Source organism: Tursiops truncatus, chromosome 3 (genome assembly GCF_011762595.2).
Source record: "Tursiops truncatus isolate mTurTru1 chromosome 3, mTurTru1.mat.Y, whole genome shotgun sequence".
In the NCBI taxonomy this organism is placed as follows: domain Eukaryota; kingdom Metazoa; phylum Chordata; class Mammalia; order Artiodactyla; family Delphinidae; genus Tursiops; species Tursiops truncatus.
The window spans coordinates 112,154,931-112,174,825 of NC_047036.1; the positions used below are offsets into that span (position 1 = coordinate 112,154,931).

General features: G+C 53.7%; 2 long non-coding RNA genes across 3 annotated transcripts in view; one reads left to right on the forward strand and one right to left on the reverse strand.

Annotated features, from left to right (window-relative positions):
• Positions 1-19,895, forward strand: part of LOC117311607 (uncharacterized) — a 149,901-nt gene that overhangs the window by 10,990 nt on the left and 119,016 nt on the right. Inside the window, exon 2 of the long non-coding RNA XR_004525881.2 lies at positions 4,259-4,464. This is a non-coding gene — a long non-coding RNA (uncharacterized lncRNA). The remainder of the gene's footprint in view (positions 1-4,258; positions 4,465-19,895) is intronic.
• On the reverse strand, positions 9,092-17,001 carry LOC117311608 (uncharacterized). Of its 2 annotated transcripts, XR_012330861.1 has the most exons (4): positions 16,559-17,001; positions 13,883-13,996; positions 12,869-12,985; positions 9,092-11,592 (listed from the first exon to the last, which is right to left on the reverse strand). It is a non-coding gene; the product is annotated as an uncharacterized lncRNA (long non-coding RNA). The 2 variants fall into 2 exon arrangements; XR_004525887.1 differs by having other exon boundaries at positions 9,092-12,985.

Consider the following 19,895-nt stretch of genomic DNA (forward strand, 5'->3'; position numbering starts at 1 on the left):
GTGTGGTCCCCAGAAGGGTGCAGCTAGGTTCCTGTGCGACCCTCTGGTTTGGGTGCTGTGCTACCGCCTGAGGCTATGGGGACTCCCGAGCAAAGGTCCAGCAGCGCCAGGTGGCTCTAGGGCCCCGGAGGCAGGACAGCAGGTGCTGGCCAAGGCAGAGGCCAGTGAATGCTGGTGCACCGGGAGGGTGACCGTTCTGAGCCCCAGGGGCGGGGCAGACCTGGCTTCCCTTTGGAGTGTTCCTCTCCTGTCACTCATCAGACACGGTGTCTTCTTAGCCATGGAGAACAGAATTAAAATCCTGCAAAGACATGTCTTTCCAGGTGACGGATCCTTTGATTTGTGCTTTAAATTATAGATTTCAGCAACTTTGTCAACTATGTTACTAAAGTTGAATTTCTAGAATGGAATCTAAAGCGTCATAAAGACAAAGCGCAAACAGGGAATACGTTTGTGTATTGATCGATACATGATCAATATGATCGATACATGATCATATATCATACAGATATAACATACAAATTCTTACAAATCAGTAGAAACTTCTTTTTTATGAGGCTGGGGAAGTAGGAACCCTTGTATAATGCTGGTGCACGTGGCCAGAGTGTTGCTGAAAGGCCCTTTGTCAAAATGTATTAAATACCTTTAAAATATGCACAGAGCTTTATCTTTTGTCTCTTTCTACATGGTTCTGTTTCTTACAGATTTTTCTCCCTGTTTTTATTTTTTTCTGGTCAAGAACAGCAAATTTTCTTTCTGCGGGTCCAGTAGTATAATATATTTGTTATAACTTTTGTTATATTTATAATGCAGTTTGTATGGAAATGCTGTTATAGATCGTTTCTATCCTGTCCGTAGTCCATGTTAGTAATGTTTCTAAGAGTGCTTTAATAAAAGCGGGGATGGGGTTGAGGAGAAGGGAGAAGTATGGGCTTCGGTGATGGTCAAGGGTGCCAATCCCAGCAGTGTACCTTATTTCCTGTGTGGTTTCAGTTGGGTTACCTAACCTCTCTGAGCCTCAGTGTCTGCCTCTTTCACATGGGGTCCTGCTCACCAAGGGGCACTGTTGCGAGGATCAAATGAAGGAATAAGTGTAAAGCCCCTAGGCACCGCTTCTGCACGTGGGGAATGCTTGATGAATGGAGTGATCGTTACCAGGTGGACAGGGTTCATGTGACTAGCAATCACTTGGTCCCAGGGAGCTTCGGTGGTTCCTCAGGTCCAATCCCCTGCGTCTTGGCAGGACTGTATTCCAGGCATCCTCAAGAGACTGCAATCCACCCCCATCTCAGAGAGCTCATGGGGAAGGAGAGCCCAGACTCCTGCTTACTAATGCATTCCAGGGTCACGCCCTAAGAGCCAGGTAGTCCTCCTGAGTGTCTACACTTAATCCCCACGGCCAGATTTGAAGCTTCTTTTTTTCTTGCTGTTCTCTTAGGGAAAAAAGACTGAAATTTTGCTTATGTAAGAAGGTGTCTGACTTCCGTGGCAAGCAGCTCTATCTTGCAATCTCCGTATGAAATCCCCTTGTAGGAAGGTTCAGGAGGAGGAAGTGGGAGGGGCCGTGGAGAGAGAGCTGTAATATCCTGGGGCTTGTCCCTGAGCAGCCCTTGGAAAGGAACCACATTGCTGTACATGCCCATGTCCTCCCTTGGGACTTGTGTATTCTCCTGCATTCACTGTATTTCCACATGGCTGTCTCAGAGGAATATAAGACTCACTCTGGGGCTTCCCTGGTGGCGCAGTGGTTGAGCGTCTGCCTGCCGATGCAGGGGACACGGGTTCGTGCCCTGGTCCGGGAAGATCCCACGTGCCGCGGAGCGGCTGGGCCCGTGAGCCATGGCCGCTGAGCCTGCGCGTCCGGAGCCTGTGCTCCGCAACGGGAGAGGCCACAACAGTGAGAGGCCCGCGTACCGCAAAAAAAAAAAAAAAAAAAAAGACTCACTCTGACCCTTCTACCGCAGCACACCCACTCCTCCAGGCTCCCTCATCTCAGGGGATGTGTCTGTTCATCCACTCACACAGCTGGACACCTAGGAGGCACCCCTGACAGGTCCTCTCTCTAACCCCCCGGGGGATCCAGCCCTACGTCTTGTTAGTTTTATGTCCTGTAGCTCTTGAATCCCTCTTTTTCTGTCCACCCTCGCTGCTGCCACTCTAGTCCATCTGCCTTTGTCTCTCACCTGGACAGCTGCCGCTGCACTCTAGCTGCCCTCCCACTCTCACCTGGCCCTCCTGAGTCCTTTCTCCACTCAGCACCCAGAGCCATCTCTGCAAAACACCCTTGTACCCACCTGCTTAAGCCATCCAGCGGTGTCCCATTGTCCTTTGCATAAAGACAGAATTCCTTTGGGTGCCCTATGAGCCCTTGTCTGTGGTCGTGCTGCCCCTTGCTCTCTGCCCCTCATCTACTTTGGCCACCTCTCCCAGTTCCTCAAACATACCACGTTCCCTCCTACCCCAGGGCCCTGACACATGGTCTTGCCTCTTCCCGGACCACTTTCTGCCCTACCCATGTTTGCCTGGTTAACTGTCACTTAACCCTGAGATGTCGACTTAACAGTTACTTCCGCAAAAGCCTTCCCTGACCCTCAGGCCAGCTCAGGTGCCTTTATTAAAAGCTCTCCTAGACCGGAGCTCCTCTCCTATAGAGTCCCTAGCTGAGTTTACAGTTGGGCATTCACGAGCGTGGCTATCTGGCGTCTGTCTTGACGTGCCACCACATCATGAGCTCCAGGAGCACAGGATTCTTGTTGGTTTAGTTCCCTGTTTCCTCCTGTGCCTAGCATCATGCCTGGCTCTCGGTAGGGACTCCATCCACCCCGTGGGATGAGTGTTTATCTCTGAAGTTCAACAAGGACCAGAGCTTTCCCAGCCTGCCATTTCGGGATTGTCTTAGAGCCCAGGCCTGCTTTCCCTGGCATCCTTTCCGTGGTCGTGCTCCCTTTACTACCCAGATCGTTTTTGTGGACAGGTTTGGTGTTTCGACCAGACAGGAGTTGTTCATCAGGTGCTTTGCACAGGATTGTTGTCAAGTCCTGACCTATGAGGACCTTTGTGCTTCTGAATGGCTGGTGCACTCAGAGTCTTTGTGGATGGGATTATACCCAAATGCAAGTAGAAGGGCTCTCGTTGTTTGTAAGAACCTGGGGTGGAAAAAAAACAATCCTTCGGTAAAGCAAATAATTACCAGCTAATTGGTCCCTTTCGTGACTGCAGTTTGCTGTATGTACTGAGAGCTTTATGAGCTACCTGCTAGAGAAATGAGTGGCGTTAGCTGGCTAGAAGGTCTTTGTGGGAGTAGGGCCCAAGGACCCTGGTGGTCATGGTGTCTTCTCAGTTAACTGGCTCCACCTCCAAGTCTCAGAAGTGATGTCAAAGGTATTCAGTGGTTCCCACAAATAAATTGTTACTGTGTACAAACTCCCCAGTGAGTTGAAGAGCGAATTCTCTTTCTGTATCCGCCCCAGTCTCCCATCTCAGATGCATAACACCCTCTGGCAGCTCCAGTGTCTCAGTATTGGTGGGTAAAAAATGCCAACCTGAAAGGCAGGTGGTCTGGTGGGCAGGTTGGCCTGGGTCTTGTCCTGGCTTGTCACTGGCTGTCTGTGTAAGCTGCAGCGTCCCTTCATCTGTTTGACCTCAGTCTCCGCCTGCCTGATGCATTACTTACGTGTGTTGTGCTCACTCTAAGAAAATGGGTTAGAGGTGCTTTGAAAAGTCTACTTTATTCAAATCCAGGGAACTCTGAGGATTGAAATAGACCAGGTGGCAAATTCTGGTTTTCCAGTGTGAAGATTTTTTTTTTTTTTAATTTTATTTATTTATGGCTGTGTTGGGTCTTCGTTTCTGTGCGAGGGCTTTCTCTAGTTGCGGCGAGCGGGGGCCACTCTTCATCGCGGTGCGCGGGCCTCTCACTATCGCGGCCTCTCTTGTTGCGGAACACAGGCTCCAGACGCGCAGGCTCAGTAGTTGTGGCTCACGGGCCTAGTCACTCCGCGGCATGTGGGATCCCCCCAGACCAGGGCTCGAACCCGTGTCCCCTGCATTAGCAGGCAGATTCTCAACCACTGCGCCACCAGGGAAGCCCCAGTGTGAAGATTTTTTAAAGCTTGATCTTCTATTCTCATGCGTGACCTTCTTGCATGAGCTCATCTACTTTCCTGTGCCTCAGTTTCCCCATCTGTGAAACAAGATGGGTTGATTCTGGGTTGGCAAATAAGAGAACTAAATGTTGTCCCCCTCTGTCCTCCCACAGTTAAGGCAGACATCACTAATGAAGTCCGAGAACGCAGTCCTTCTGAGCAGAGCGCCACAGCCAGCCAGCCAGGGCTACTCTATCCAGGCTGACATCTCCAGCGAAGCTGTTTGCCAGTCATGGAGAGCAAATCGTTGCAAATCAATCATGAGGTGCCTAAGGGAGAATCAAGGCCCAGGGAGGTTGACTTGCCGAAGACTTGGGGGGTAAGTGCATCTATGAACTTACAGCCAGCTTTGGGATGGTGTTTTGGGTGGGTTCTTATGTTTGGAACATACTGAACAGGTCCGACTCAGGGCCAAGATGGGCCCTTCGTGTGTTTCAAAGGCATCACTGTTTTCTTCTGCCCGCCTCGCAGGAGGCCTTTGACTTTGTCATCTCCCGGAGGTCTCTGTGTGAGTTCCTTTGTCTGGCTGCCTCCCCTCTCGGGTGACCATGGCAGAGACCCCAACAGGGATTCTGCTTGTCCCTGTGGAAGCAGATCCGTGGCCATGTCCCTCCCTGAGGCCTGGGGCTGAGCACGCTGCTTGGAACACGTATTTGGGGCCAGGAGCCCCCGGAGGTACCATCCTTTCTTTAGAAGCAAGCTCGTTTCCCATCTCAGAGGTGCCCCAGGCAGCGGAGTGAGGACGGAGAGTTATTCTGTGGGGAGGGGAGGGGCCTGGGGAGTCTGTGCTGCAACAGGAAGCTTAGGTGAGTGGCTCAGAGCTCTCCCGCCCTCTCTCCCCGCTCCTTCCAGTGTTGGGTCCTGTGCAGGCACGTGGCCGGGGAAGGAAGGGCGGGCGTGCCAAATGGGGCCTGAGCTGAATTCAGGTGTGGGGTGGTGAGCGGGCAGTGCGATGTTTGGCATGGGCTCCCGAGGGCAGCAGGCCCGGTTGAGACACCAGCTCTGTATCGTGGGTGGGGTGGGGACTGGACTTAGGGGCAGAGGCCTGCTTGCTGGGGGCCAGGACAGGGTGGGTGGAGGTACCACAGGAGAGGCGAAGGTCCTGTCTGGTCTCTGGACCTCTCTCATCCCCTTCTCTAATTTTATTCTTTCCATTTTGCTTAAGAAATTGACGTAATGAAGACGTTATGTGGCCCAGTAGGCCAGACCCCAAGTGTGACCTCCAAACCCCAGATCCAGATAACCCTCCCCCACTGCTCAGGCATGTCGCAACGGCCAGGTACCCCTGCTTGTGAATTCTGGGCGTCTCACACAGGCCCTTTCCTCCGACCTGGTTATGCTGTTTAACAAATTCATTTGGGGGCGAGCTTGGAGATGAGCTTCAGAGGAGAGAATGAATTGTCTTTTCTTCTTAACTGTCCCCGGGACGCCTCGAGCAGGCTTGGAGGATTCTCACTAATCTAATCCCTGTCAGAAAAGGAACGATAAAACAATTCAGGCTTTAGAAGTCAAATCCCCTTCCTGCACTCACACTACGTCTATCTCTCTCCCGTACCATTTTCCCTCCTCTGTGATGAAGCCGAGGTTCAGCTTCTCTGTAAGGGTTTCAGTGGATAAGGATTTCATATTTCACTCTTCCATTTTTCATATTTAAATTTGCTTTACTCTCCGATTTGACTTTCCAATGACCCTTGAAGAATTGGCATATTTTAAGGAGGGGGAAGAGATCTCATTATAGGAAATGAGAAAAATGGGGCAGAGTTTTAAAACTTTTAATGACTAAAACACAGTGTTCCAAGTCAGTATTGCACTGGGGTTGAAGTCACCGTTTGGTTACAAGTCTTTAGGTCTAAACGGGGTTGATGACATCTGTTTAATTTTAGATGTCTGGAATACATTCTGAAAATAATGAAATCCAAATGTATGACCAAATTAGAGAACAATTTTATCTGCGACAAAGAAGTTTTTAAAACAAGAGCAAACATCTCGACCAAACAAAACTTTAAAAGACCTATCAAACCTTTGGTCATCTTGCCTCGACTTTTCCCAGTGGGTCTCCACGGTTGAGAGAAACTTGTGTGTGAACCAGACGTTATTATGTAATTTTATACCCATTTTCCTGTCCTTTCTCTGGGCGTGCGCTCTGCTCTGTGCTGTCAGCCATGGAGAGACCATATTTAGGGAAGAGAGGACCGTTTGCAGCAAAGCTTCATTGACGAAGCAAAGGGTACTTGTCGCAAATACTTGGGGGACCACTCGTCAGCTGTTATGTAATAAGCTCAATAGCTTGGGCAGGGCCCCAGGGAAAAACTACAAAGTGCAAAGGCCGTGCTGATGCGGCAGGGGGCTACCCCGGGCATCGAGAGAGAGAAGGAGTACTTCTGACTCTCACATGCCTGGTGTGACTGGGGCAAGTCCCCGACCCTTTCTGGGCCTGGCTTTTTCCATTTGTATGAGGAGCTCGGGGATTCTGGGAGGCTTGTCGGGGTTGGCCTCTCTCCAGGAAGGTTGTGTTGTGGTGAGGGTCCCCTACGACTGGGATGTGCACTGAACAATTCCTCCCACCCTCCCTAAAAGCCCAGCATCTAGTATGATGTGGAGATTCTGTGTGGGTCTCTTTGTTGTCCTCATCCTCGGGAGTCCTACGAGGGTGGTGTTGGCTGACCAACGTTCTGTGGAGTCCACTCCATGCTGCCAGGGGATCCAGCGTCTGGCCATCTCCTCCATCCTGGGCGAGGCTTTCAGTTAAAGACAAGACGTAAATTATGGTCAGAGTTTTGCCTGATATCTTAAAACATTTGGTTGCTTGGCAAGGTAACTCTGCCCTTCCTGGGTGTTTACACCTTCCAAATATTTGTAGACTCTTACCTCCATGCCTTGTCCCACCCCTCCAATGTCAGCTCAGGTCTCTCCCTGAGAGCCAGCCCCTTCTCTGTTGAGTTCCCCCCAGTCCCCTTGCCCAAGGCCATCTGGCCAGGTCAGCTTCCTGAACCATAGTCCCATGTACCATTGTCTGCGCATTTCCCATATGGGTTAGGCTTGTCTGCTGGACATCTCAGAGATGGAAGAAGGCTTCCCAAGGGCTTGCCCTTGACCGGTGACCACAGGCATACCTGGAAATGGGGGTTATCTGCCTGTGCTGCCCAGGCTCAAGTGCCTGGCGTAAAGCTCAGGCTTGGTGACGCTTCCGAGCCAGACTGGCCTCTGCAGAAATGAACAGGTTGAGGTGCTGGCTGCTACGGATAGGTGACAGATGGATGGACAATGCTGAGGTGAGCCCGGGCCCGCCCGGAACTCTGGGGTCTGTACACTTTGTCCATCGGCCGCTTCCTTGCACTCTCTGGCCCATTCTCAGGACTTTGTGTTGCGGCTGATGCCCCAACTAGTTGGGAGGCGTCATTAGCTGTGCTCTTGGCGGTGGTGGAGGATGACCTGATGGTGGTGATATTTGGCAGGTATATTTGGATACATTGGTAGGGATTCCAGAGGCTCCATTGTCCAGGAACGTGGACTCTTACCTCAAAGACAATGGGCTGAGGTCAACAAGATGAGAGGCATAGGAGCGGGGGCCAGAGGGACACCTCCAACAGCAGGTAGTTGGTGAGGAGCTGTGGGTCTCTAGGGACCTGGAGTGGGGGTTTGGTTGAGGTGTGAGAGGTGGTGGGTGGAGAGCACAGAGCACTGGCGTGGGAGGCGACACGACTCCCACCTCTGATGCTCCATTGTGACCTTGGGCCAGCCAGAAACCCTGCTGGGCCTCGGTTCAAAATCTGTGAGATGTGAAGGCTGGTACCAGCCTGATAGGTTCATGGTGAAGCCCACATCACAAAACGGAATCGAAAACGACTGTAAAGATGGCATTTTGTGGAGTCTAGACAAGAATGAGGAATTTGAATTTTTGTTGGTACTAATAGAGATGCCAAAGGAGTATTGATGATAATAAGTCCATCCCTATTTTTTTTTTTTTAAGCCACTCAGGACAGAGGGTTTGAAAGAACAAGGAAACAGGAGTCAGATTATTGGATTTCCAGGTTTCTTGTCCCTCACTCTCTGTGTGGCCCCGGGGCCGAGTTCTACATGTCTTTGGGTATTAATGTCCCTGTGTGCATGGGGGGGCCTGTAGTCCTCACTCTCTTTTCCTCCCTGGGCTGCTTAGAGGCTGGGGTGTGGGCAGGGTGCTGGCGATGTGAGCAAGTGCTCTTGCGGCCTGGAGACACCATGGGTTGGGCTGGTGTTGACGGCGTAGGTTGCTGGGAAGGGCATTCAGGCCAGGACGTCTCGGTGCAACTCCGAGGACCAACGCATACCCTGTGGATTAGCCTGAGCTGGACGTTTCCCCGTGGCCCAGGTAACGAGGCTGCAGAGCTCGGTCCCTACATTTTTGTCTGGCAGTGAGGGGCTGAGTGGACCATAAGTTTGTCGGTGTGGCCGTCATTAGAACCCAGCCCTTGCAGGTATTAAGTGTGGCTTAATGTTTTAACTACGGCACAATAAATTTGCAGCATCAGGGCTGTGTCTAGCTACCTGGTAGACTGAAGGCATAAAGAGGCACAGTCACATTCAGCCAGGTACATATCAGAAGGGACTCCTGGGCACCAGGCTTGGTGCTGGGCTTTTACAACTTTTTAATTTTTTAATAGCTTTCGTTTTAATAGAGCAGTGTTAGGTTCACAGCAAAATTGAGGGGGAGGTAAAGAGAGTTTCCGTTTACTCCCCCGACCACAGTAGCACATGTGTTATCACTGATTAACCTGCGTTGACACATCATGATCGCCCAGAGTCTGTAGTTTATGTCGGGGTCCACTCTTATTGCTGTACCTTGTGTGGGTTTGGAGAAACGTTTAATGATATGTATCTACCATGATAGTATCAGACAGAGTCGTTTCACTGCCTTAAAGATCCTCTGTGCTCCCCCTGTTCATCCCTCCCTTCCCCCACCCCCTGGCAACCACTGATCTTTTCACTGTCTTCAGAGAGGCGAAGAGACCTGCTCAGGTCCCTCGGCCATAAGTGGGGAGCCAGGATTTGAGCCCTGGCTGTCTTTCTGCAGAGCTGGTGCTCCAGAGCACAGGGCTGCCTCCTCGGCATTTCTCCCTCAGGCCAGGGCAGGCGTGGCCCAGGGCAGCCTGGGCAGTGGGGAGGTGGGAGTGGTGGCTGAGGCTCTGGGGGGTAAAGACAGCCACTGTGATTCCCACTCCCCTTCGCCCCCACCCCTAAGCTCTGACATAATCAGGACACTGATCTTCAACGTGTGGACAGTGGGCCTTGTGAGAAAGGCCAGGGTGTTGGGGGAGGTTGGGTGGGTGATAGGAGGAGGGCTGAAGAGATGGGATGACACAGTCACTCACGTCATGGTGATTGAGCATCAAGGCTGAGCCAGGTTCTGTGCTGGATGCTGGGGGCACAGCAGAAAGCATGACAGATGAGGTCCCTGTCTCCTGGGGCTCCCACTCTGGTGAGAGACACAGGTAGCACACATATATTAATGAACAAGGAAATTGTCGGGGGTGACAAGTATACCGTAAAGCATTAAAAATGGTTGATGTGAGGGACAACTCTTTTAAACTGGGTGGTCAGGGACGGCTTCCCCATGGAGGTGACAGTTTGGCTGAGATCTGCATGACAAGGGATCAGCTGTGAGAATATCAGGGGAAGGCATTACAGGCAGATGAAACTGCAAGTGCAAAGGCCCTGGGGTTGAACAAGACTGGTGTGTTGACGATGCAGAATGGACAGTACAGCTGGATGTAGGAATCCAGAAGGGAGTGCTAAAGGATGATATGGGCGAGATAGGGTTCAGATCCTATGCGGCTGTATGGGGCAGTGTCTAGGAGTTTGGATATGATTCCAAGTACAGTGGGAAGCTAGAGTGGTGGTGGTGGTGATGACTTGATTGGATTTGTGTTTTAAACAGATCCCTTTGACCACTGAATGGACAGTGGATTGTAGGGAGCAGAGGTGAAGATGGGAGGTCAGTTAGGCTAGTGCAGGAGTCCGGGTGCAAAATGGTGATGGCGTAGGCTGGCGGGGCATGGTGAGGCTGGAGAGACGTGGGTGGCTCCAGGTATGTGCTGGGGGTATAGTCAAGAGGGTTTTCTGATGGATTGGCACTCCGTCCACAGAGTTGCTCAAGCCAAGAGTTACGCCTAACTTCCCTCTTTGCCTCAGCCCCACAGCTGTTTGCTGAGGTGGGGGAGGAGCAGAGGAAGAACAGGTTTGGGGGAGTGGGAACCAGGAGTGCAGTTTGGGACCTGTTAAGTTTGAGAGGCCTCTTAGACACATAAGCGATGACATCGAGTTTGCCGTCAGGCGTGCGGCGCGGAGGGGAGGGGCGGGGCTGGACACGGACATTTTGGCATCATGGGTGTAGAATTCAGCGCCACAGGACTGGACGAGCTGGTGGGTGGAGAGAGAGAAGAGAAGAGGGCTCAGAGACTAGGGACAGGGCAGTCGTGGATGCGGGAGGCACCAGCCAGGGCGATGGGGAAGGTACAGCCAGACAGGTGGGAGGGAAAGGCTGCTGAGGGTGGCCTTTGACCACCTGAGCTGTTGGTGACCTGGTGAGAGCCAGTCCACCGGGGAGCTGTGGGAGGAGACAGCTCTATCCGATTCCCCCCCAGCTCTCGAGGTGTTTTGCCATCAAATGGGCAGCAGTGAAACGGGGTGGCACCTTGAGAGGGATGTGGGGGTCCAGGCAGGGTTTTCTGAGACATAGGAAAAAATAGAGCACATTTGTATGCTGATGTGAAAGATGCAGGAGGAAGCAGAAGTTTAATGATCCCGAGAGAGGGGCCATCGGCAGGAGCAATGTCTTTGGGAGGGTTCAGGAGGTGCGACTTGGTGTTGAAGGCAGGAGCTGGCCTTGAATAGGAGCAGGGATGCTTTCTTCATGCCCAGTCGCTGGAGGGAAGGCAGGGAGGGTGGATTTGGTGGAAGGATCCCTATGGTTCTGTGACCCCCTAGATGTCTGTCCCCAGACCAGACCTCTCTCCCGATCCTTCTGCCTTATCTGACTCCTAAGGTCTCCAGCCACGTGCCTCTGAGCATACTCGTCCTTTCTTACCTTTGCGCCCCATTTTATCCACTTCTACTGTCTTCTGTGCTTCAGCCCATTCTTCCCCAGCCTACCTCTTAGACCCTTCCTCCAGGGAGTCTTCCCAGATTACCTCAGCTGCTGGGGCCCTGATGATCCAGAACCTAGACAGACCCCTGGTTACTAGGCCTCCAGGACCAGTGGGAGGGATGCTGCGTTGTCAGATCTCTTGTGCCATTGTCCTTAAGTCCTCTGTGGCTAGGGAGCACGCCGTTACTTTGTGGAGTGAGAGAGGAGAAATTGAGGGCTTGGGTCCTGAGGTCTCACTGACCTGGGTTCAAGTCAGAGGTCCTTCCTGGTTCTCTGACCTCTGGCAGCTTTTTTTTTAGCCTCTCTGAGCCTTGGTTTCCTCATCTGTAAAATAAGGTTAATAACAGGACTTATCTCACTGGCGTTTGGTGAGGGTTAAATGAGATAATGCACATAAAACTGTGCCTGGCGTGTTACCGACACTCAATTAATATCATCATGATCATCGTCATTCATATATTATTTTTTCCCTACCTTTTCTTCAGTGGGACCTTAGGGAAGTCACCTGACCTTTCCATGCTTCAGTTTCTTTATCTGAAAACCAGGGATCCTAGCGGCACCCTCCTGAGAGGGCTGCTGTGTTTAATGAGGTGAAGCGTGCAAATAGTTGAATACAAGAGTTGGCACGTAGTAGGTGTTTAAGAAGAGGGACTTGCTGCTGGTGATGATGCTGGCAATGATGATGATGATCACTGTGCCTTCCTGTCTCCCGGGACTGTGCAGCTGGTTGCCTGGGCGGGTTGGTGGGGGGTCCCTCCAGCTCTGCCAGGCCTTGGCAAAGGTGCCCCCCACCTCACCCTGCTCCTCCCAGGCTCAGCTCTTCACGTGTTCCTTCTTACACTTTCCCACGAACCCATTCATCTCTGGCTGTAAGGTTACAAGGCTTTGAAAATGGATTTTAAAAACTGTACTCTTCTGTCCCTTTACATTTCATTTTAAATCCCCCTAGTGCCTAAACGAAGCTCAGGCTATTTTGGGCCTCTTGGAGAAGCAAGGCTGACAGTGCCTTCTGAAATTTATATAAAAACATAGCAATGCACATGGACCCAAATATATACCTGTATAATTAAGAATAAAAATCATAATCCCCTAAGCGGACTGTGTTAGTGAGCATCAGGTTTAATAGGGGATTAGGAGGAGGAATTAAAGTTGCCCAAGGGGTACACGGAGAGACTTCAAACACCTCTCAGAAAACAAACTAACGCGGTATTCAGAAATCATTTTCCAAGGGCAGCAGAGGGTTTCCTCGGGCTTCCCTGCTTTCTTTCGAAATGTATTTTTAACACTTGTATAAATAGTTTGCGCCTGTGGCACGGGGCTTCCTGTGCTCCCTTCATTAGCTGGCGTCTCTGGAAGAAGAATCCGGCTCATTATCTGGGCATTTGGACCTTCCTGGCAGCGGCTGTTGCTGCTGGGCCCGGCCTGGGACCACTCTTTTCTCTTTCCTGTTGCCTAGTGGGGTGGAGCCCATCGGTGTGTGCCTCGGCCTGTTTCCACATCTACCCACTCAAGCCTGGCTCCTGGGAGGTGGCCTCAATTCCTAGAGAACGGGACTCCTCGGGCAGAGGGCGGTGGCCTGGAGGTTGGAGGCTGGACATACCTCAGGTTCATCTGAGAAGCTGGCAGAATTGGCCTTCAGCGCCCAGTCTCCTCTGGCCCCTTGGTTTGTTTCCCGTTCCCCTCTCCTCACGCGCATCTGCAGTGGAATTCCTGGCCTCTGCGGGTACAGAGTTTCCCATCACTGGAGGTATTCAAGCAGTGTCCGGGCCTAGGTTTTGAGGGGAGCTGTGCCCACCTGTGGAGTGGACCTGAACGGGCATTAAAGTTCCTCGTAAACCTGAGATTCTGTGATTTACGCTTTACAAATGGAGTCTGAGCTGGGCCATGCTGAGCCTTTACAGTCACGAGGATCCCTGTGATAGAAGATGCAACACCTGGCTCCAGTCACCATCAGTGACCGCTGTTCTGCTGTCCTTGCCTGGGGCAAAGGAGAGGGCTTCCTATTCTCTCCGAAGGTTCCAGGCTTACACGCAATCATAGGGCTACCTCTACAGAGTTGATCCTGCAGGGACTCGGGACAAATTGTGTCTCTCTGGGGACCCTTTTTAAAGCTCCCTTTCTTCCTGTGTAGAATGGGGGTAATAAATTATCATAGATCCAACTTCTTAAGCTCTTATTATGTGCCCGAAGCCCCTGGTTGCTTATAACCACTCGGGAGGCAGTACTATTATCGCTCCCACTTTGCAGAGGAGGAAACCGAGGCCCACGGAGTTGAACTCACTCGCCCAAGGCCACAGCTAGTAAGTGATGAGTGATAACATCTGATAACCATGTGCTGGGGATCTGCTGAGCTCTTCACGGGGAAGTGGGGGTGACCCCTCGAACTACCCTGAGTTCTGCCGGGAAACCAGGAGGGCACAGCCCTGCCTGGCTCTTGACCTCCTGGGAAGGCTCCGTGAGAGGAGCGCCTCACGACTTGGTCAGTGCCCTGTCCAAGGCTGGCAGGGCACAAGCGGTGAGCGTGGCATTGCCTTTCCCACCGAGAGAAGAGCTGGACAACCAGTGGCATCCAGGCTGGGTGGTGGGTGTGCCGTCTCCTAGAAGTTTTCCTCACCTTTGCAAACGGGCTGGCGGCTGGAGGTGAGCCCCGAGGCTGATTCACCCTGAGTTCACATGAGGCCGCTTGCCCGCTTCTTATCTCTGCTTCCCGCCACTGTTGGGCAGGTGCCTGTGAGGAAGAAGGAGGGAACTTCCTTATCCCGAGGAAGGGGGTCATAGAAAGGGAGGGAGCGCTTATTTCCCTGATCTGTGGGTAAGGACACAGAGAGGACCTGGCAGCTTCCGCGCTCACGTAATACTGCTTCTCACTGGACCTGTGCATAAACCTCCCCGACGCCCCCAGGCTGCCTGCCCTGCTCTCAAAGGGGGCTTTGGTCTTATGTCACAGAGCCATGGTCCCCAGCAGTGGGCTGCTGGTAGGGAACAGGACCACTCAGCTGAGCTCACTGGTCTGGCTGCACCAAGGAGATTGAACCTTGAAGCACGGGAGAATCTCTATTGGCAGAGCAGGGGGTGGGAGTGGTTTTGAGCAACCCCTGGACCATGAGTGGTGCTCAGCTTGCAGCACACATGCTCTTGTTTCTTGCTTATCACTGTGCTGCTACCTGCCTTTTCTGGGTCAGGGGACAGAGGAGGGCAAACGACTTGCCCAAGGTCATACAACTGGATCTGAAGTTAGGACAGAAGCATGCCCTTGAGCTCTCCCCTTGAGCAGCTGGGGGAAAGCGTGACCTACGGAAGGACCTGGTGGGTTTGGTGAACAGCTGGAGGGAGAGGGTGGAAGGGAGGAGGTGGCAGAACGTGAGGCTGGGGTTGATGGTGGTGATGGAGAAATCCCAGCATGTCAAAGGCCTCATTTAGTAGTTTGCTCATAAGCATTTAACAACCACCTCTCCAGGAAGAAGAAGAAGAAGAAAAGAAAAAGCCCTGATGTGAAGTGTTTGCCCATTTCCATGGTGTAAGTATTTCCACCATGGCCCACTTCAAGTTACCCATGTGATGGCGCTAAGTTCTTCTGAGGCAGCGTGAGCTGTCTTCAGCATTCTCACGGCTCATCTCTGTGGCTCTGGTGTTTGGGGTTTATTCAGGAGAGAGAGATCGTAGGACGACAGGTGACCTCTCAGGGTTGGCTCATGTTGGGAAAAGAGGCTGGAGAACATGGCCAATTAAGAAGCCACTGCTGACCCTTGCAGGCTGGAGGCGGCAGGGCTCGGGGCAGGCAGGGGTGGGTGGGGTCCTTGAAAGGGAAGGGCCAGATGCCATCATATTCAGTGAAGCAAACGTCTTTCCCTCTGTTGGAAAACGCATGGGTCTCTTGCTCTAAAAATTCATGTGTCAGTGGGAGGCTTCTGGAGGCAGTGAGACCTCAATGCTCCCACCTCCGCGTTCCCCTCCCAGGTCAGGCTGGGCCTTGAGCCGTTTCACATGGGAGTGCTCGGCTTCCTTTTGTGCGTTCACTTTGTACAGCAACGACATATATTCCCCCAAGAAATGACCTGGGAATTTTCATTTGGGAAAAAAAAGATTTCCTTGAAAATAAACCCAGTTGGGGAGTTCAGGGCAGAAGGGCACATCAGTGTTTTGCTCAGCTGTGACAGAGGCCTGCTGAGCTGCTGGGATATCTTTGGGACTGGGGAGAGTTCAGAGAGGGCCTCCTGCCCTGACCCCATGTGGGCAAGGGGACCAAGGCCAGAGGAGTGTGGCCGGACAGACTGAGAGCAGGGCTGGTGCAGAATCAGCCCCCAGAGCTTCCCGAGGGGAGATGGTTGGGCTGAACTTTGAAGTGTGGGCAGGATCTGGAAGCATCAGGGTCTCTAGGTGGGAGGCTGAGGGTGTCTACGTGGCCCTCATTTGCTCAGAGCTGTTCCCAGCCCCTCCCCTGCTGGCTCCACCGGCAGGAGGCTGGAGGGCTGGAGGAAGGGAGAGAAGAGGGCACTCCTTCCCGTCTCCCTCCCGCAGCACCCGCCTCCCCCGGGGCTCCAGCTCTCACTCGTTGGCCTGTCTCCCCATGGTCTTGGCTCCCTCAGCAGGAGAAGGCCCTTATGTGAACGTAGCTTCTACTGGATGGCCTGGTTTCTGGGCTCTCGAAGCACCTCCTCTAGCTTTTCCTCCGGTCCTAGGGTGGATATTGCCCTCCTCTTGCTAAGCTTGACGACCTCTGCATTGCCTGTCTTTCCCCTGCTCGTCTTTGCAGCTTCTCCGACTGTGTAACCGCATCACTGTGATGCCCTCCTGGGCGTGAGCTCTGGGCTCTGTTTTCCCGACCGGATCCTGACTGATCCAGCCTGCCTCTTGGGGTGGGAAGGGGTGGGGGGCAGGAGAGGCCTCCTGGGAGTAGGGGGGCTGGGGTCTTGAGCCAGACCTGATGCCTCTGCCCCCCTGGACCCCAGACCCCTGAGGCTTTGGCGACTTCTGAAGCTGACTCCTGCCATCCCAGCAGGGCTGTCTTTAGAGACCAGGAACTTGGCTGACGCAGTGACCCATTATCTTGCGGTTCCTTCGTTCGTGTGGTTGGAACTGGCCCCTTGAGACTCTGCCAGCACCCACATGCTGACTGGGTGCCTTTCCCTCTGCCAGGCCCTTCTCCCTCACCCTGCCCTGACCTGCCCAGGGTAGAGGGCCCACTGACCTCTGGCCCAGGCCTCCCATTCTGTAGCTTCTTGGAAGCCTGTATCTGAGTGGGTAGAAAGGGTGAGGCCAGGATTCTGTCTTGTGAAGAGGAAACACTCACCCAGGGTGACGCACCAGGGACAGGCGGTCTCAGCTCTGAGACACTTCCAGGCCACGAGTGTGACCACCAGGCTTCTAGGAGCAAAGCTGGGAAGTCATCAGTCTAGTCCCAGCTTCTGTTTTATGTGTGAAGAAGCAGCAGCCAGACAGGAACAAGGACTCTCCCAGAGTCTCTCTGAGCCAGTGGTGGAGCCGGCGCTCAGGCTGTGGTCCCCATCCGGCACCCGGTGGGCCCTGTCTCCAGGCCCTCAGTGGCTTTGGGAAGCACAGTGGGACGGGCCGGAAGAAGGTGTGTGGTGAAAGCAGTGGCCCATGTGCAGGCAGAAGAGGCCTCAGGCAGGCCAGGGCCGCGGCGGTGCTCATTGCCCAGGAGCCCCTGCACCCAGCAGCCCACACGGAGGTCAGCAGAGGCCTCTCCAGGGCCGAGGTGCGCCTGGCCACCGTTCTCCAGGTGCAGGGTGTGCATGTTTGGCTCCCTGCCCTGGGAGCGGGTGCAGCCGCAGAGAAATCCCCAAGTACCTGCCAGCAGGACGGTGCCAGGTTGCACAAGAGCTGTGTGGCAGTGGTTGTGCTTGTGTGACTTTGTACAGAACTGGGGGGGCTGCGCCTTTCGTGGGTGAGGGGTGACTCAGCAGTGCCCGGCCCCTCAGGGGAGTTGCCAGGGGAGACCAGGACGGCAGGACCACCCTGAGGGTGGAGACAGTGTGTGCAGAGCCCTGCGGGAACCCGGCGGTCGGGAGTGGAGGGTGCCCTCTGCCCAGGCCGCTGACCGGCTCGTGCACCTGTGCACTGAAAACACGCACCACCTAAAAGGTGAGAGCTATGTTTTATTCGGCAGACTGTCTGAGGACTTAAGCCCAGGACACGGCATCTCAGATAACGCTGAGAAAACTGTTCCGAAGAGGCAAGGGGGGAAGCCAGGATATATAGAAGTTTTTGCAACAAGAGACCAGGTGGTCGGAACATCAAAGGATTACTGTCAATAAAAGAAAACCAGGCATCTCAAGTTAAGGAAGTTAGCGCTTTTCTCTGTATGGGAAAAGGCAAGAGTCTGGGCTCACTGCATTCATTCCTTTGATCTGCACCTCAGCTCTCTGGGGCCTGTATCCCCTGTCTTCTCTTCCTCAGTGCCCTCCAAGCTCATCGTCTGGCTGGAAGGTAATGGCTCGATGGCTGCAACATCCTTTGTGTACTGATACGGCGGGCAGTACTTTCTTTCTCACACCCACCAAGTCCCCTCCCACACCCAGCCCTCGCTCTGCGGCTGCCTGACCAGCACGTGGGCCTCCCCTGGCTGACGAGCTCCCCTCACGCTCGGGCAGACCCCCAGCTCTGGGCAGCAGCCGCGGGTCTGCACGCATTTGAAGTCGGGGCCCTTAGAGGCAGGCCACGCCAGGAGCTCAGCGGGTAGTCCCATTTGGGTGGGAGATAGTATGTGTGTGTGTGAGAGCCCCGAAAAAGATGTCTAGAGAGCAGAGGTCGCTGCCTTGTCACACGAGGCCTTCAGTGACTGGTCTGCCTGGACTTCAGTGTGTGAAAACAGAGAACCATGGAAGGCTTTGGGGCAGGAGGGCGCTGATGCCAGAGAAGTGCTTCAGGAAGGTAGGGAGGGAGCGCGTGGGTGGAGCTAGAGCAGGGTGGGCAGCCAGGGTTGAGACCACACAGTTTGTAACACAAGCACTGAAGCGGGCAGGTTCGGGGCGGTGGCCACAGAGAGGGAGCCAGGCTCAGTCAGCCTCGCTCAGTGGGTCCCCAAGGTCTGAAAAGGCACTGCTTTCCCTATGGCAGGAGGGTTGGGGGTCAGGAATGTGAGGTGGCAGTGGAGAGCACCCTGCCACACCCTGACTGACACCGTGGACAAGTTACTTAATGAGCCATGAAGTTACTAAGTTATTCACTTATTAAGCAAACTGAGACTCCCAACCTGCTAGTTGGAACCGATCCATACATCCTAGCATTGTTGAGAGGACTGAATGTATGCAGGAGGCCTGGCGTGCCACCTGGTGCTTACCTGGAAAGTGCTGGGTCCCTGGAGGCAGAGGGAGGGTGACTGATCCCCACGCTAGTTGATGATTTCTCCCAAAGGTCAGATCCAACACCCCAGCATACGGCCTTCCAAGGTCCCTTCCTTCACCGCCTCTGTGAGGCACCCTCGGGTCAAGGTAGGGTCACTGCCAAGGTCCCTCCCCACTCAAGGCACCTTCACCTCTCACTGCGCCCGTGACTTGGATGAGGCAGGAACCAGCCTGCCCTTTTTACCCACTGAGGTCACTGGGGGGTCATGGCCCGAGATGCCCCATCTCCAACCACGGGGCTGGACCCAGGATGGGTTTCCCTTGGCCTCCTGGCTTGGGGAGCCGGTGAGGAAATGTGCCATGGGGTGGGTGGCCTGACTAGGCTGCTTCCACCTGTCACTTCTAAATCCCCCTTCCTTTAATGATGCTTATTGTAAGAAGTGTCTCAGAGAAAGCCTTTTGAAGTGAAGAGATGGGAAAGGAACGTTGCCATTAACTGAAACGTGTTTCTGGGAGGGCCCTGGTTTCTCTCCCATCAAGCGTGGGCCTAGGTTGTTGGGGGGCCTGGACAAGCCCCTCTTCCTGTCAAAGGAAAGCCAGTCTCCTTTCTCGGGTCCTTGAGCCGAAAGTGTGGGCACGCTGGGGGCCACTAGAACATGGAAGAGCACAGAAGCCTCCCTGCAGTCAGGTGAGGGGAAGGTGGGCTCGGAGCCAAGCCTTGGGGGCCGCTGGAAGGGGCGCTCCCTCCCTGGGAGGTGGGCAAAGCTGCCGCCGGCTAAGGAACTAGTCCCAGGCCTCTTCCTCCCCGTGGATGCCACGCCCTGGGCTGACCTGTTCCCGGCTTGGTGGGGCTGCCGGGCCTTTGTCTCTGTAGGTTCCTGGCTTCATCCTCACGCCTGGGCAGTGAGCGGAGATGACTGACACAGAGCAGTGCTTTCTTGGCAAACAGGGCACTCCCTCCTGTTGGAGACTGGGTAGGAGGCTGCATTTGCCCGGGTCGAGGCTGTGTGTGTGTGCATGTGTGTGAGAGAGAGAAAGACACCATCAGGAGGGTGAGGGGCTTGTCCTCAGGTCACTGGGACAAGCAGCCTGAGGCCTTGGAGAGCATCTGGAAGAACTGCTTCCTCCAGCCCGGGAAGGAACAGGCTGAGGAGAGGTTTTCCTCCCTGGATGTTTGCTGCACGGAAGCCCATCCTCAGCGTCTGAAGAGACTGAGGGGCCGTGTAAGGCATGAATAAGGAGAGTTGTTTTTCCTCTAGGCTCATGCCCCGGGGAGCTGAGTCTTAAGAGAAGCTGCTGAGTCCCACGGTTGTGCCGGGGGCT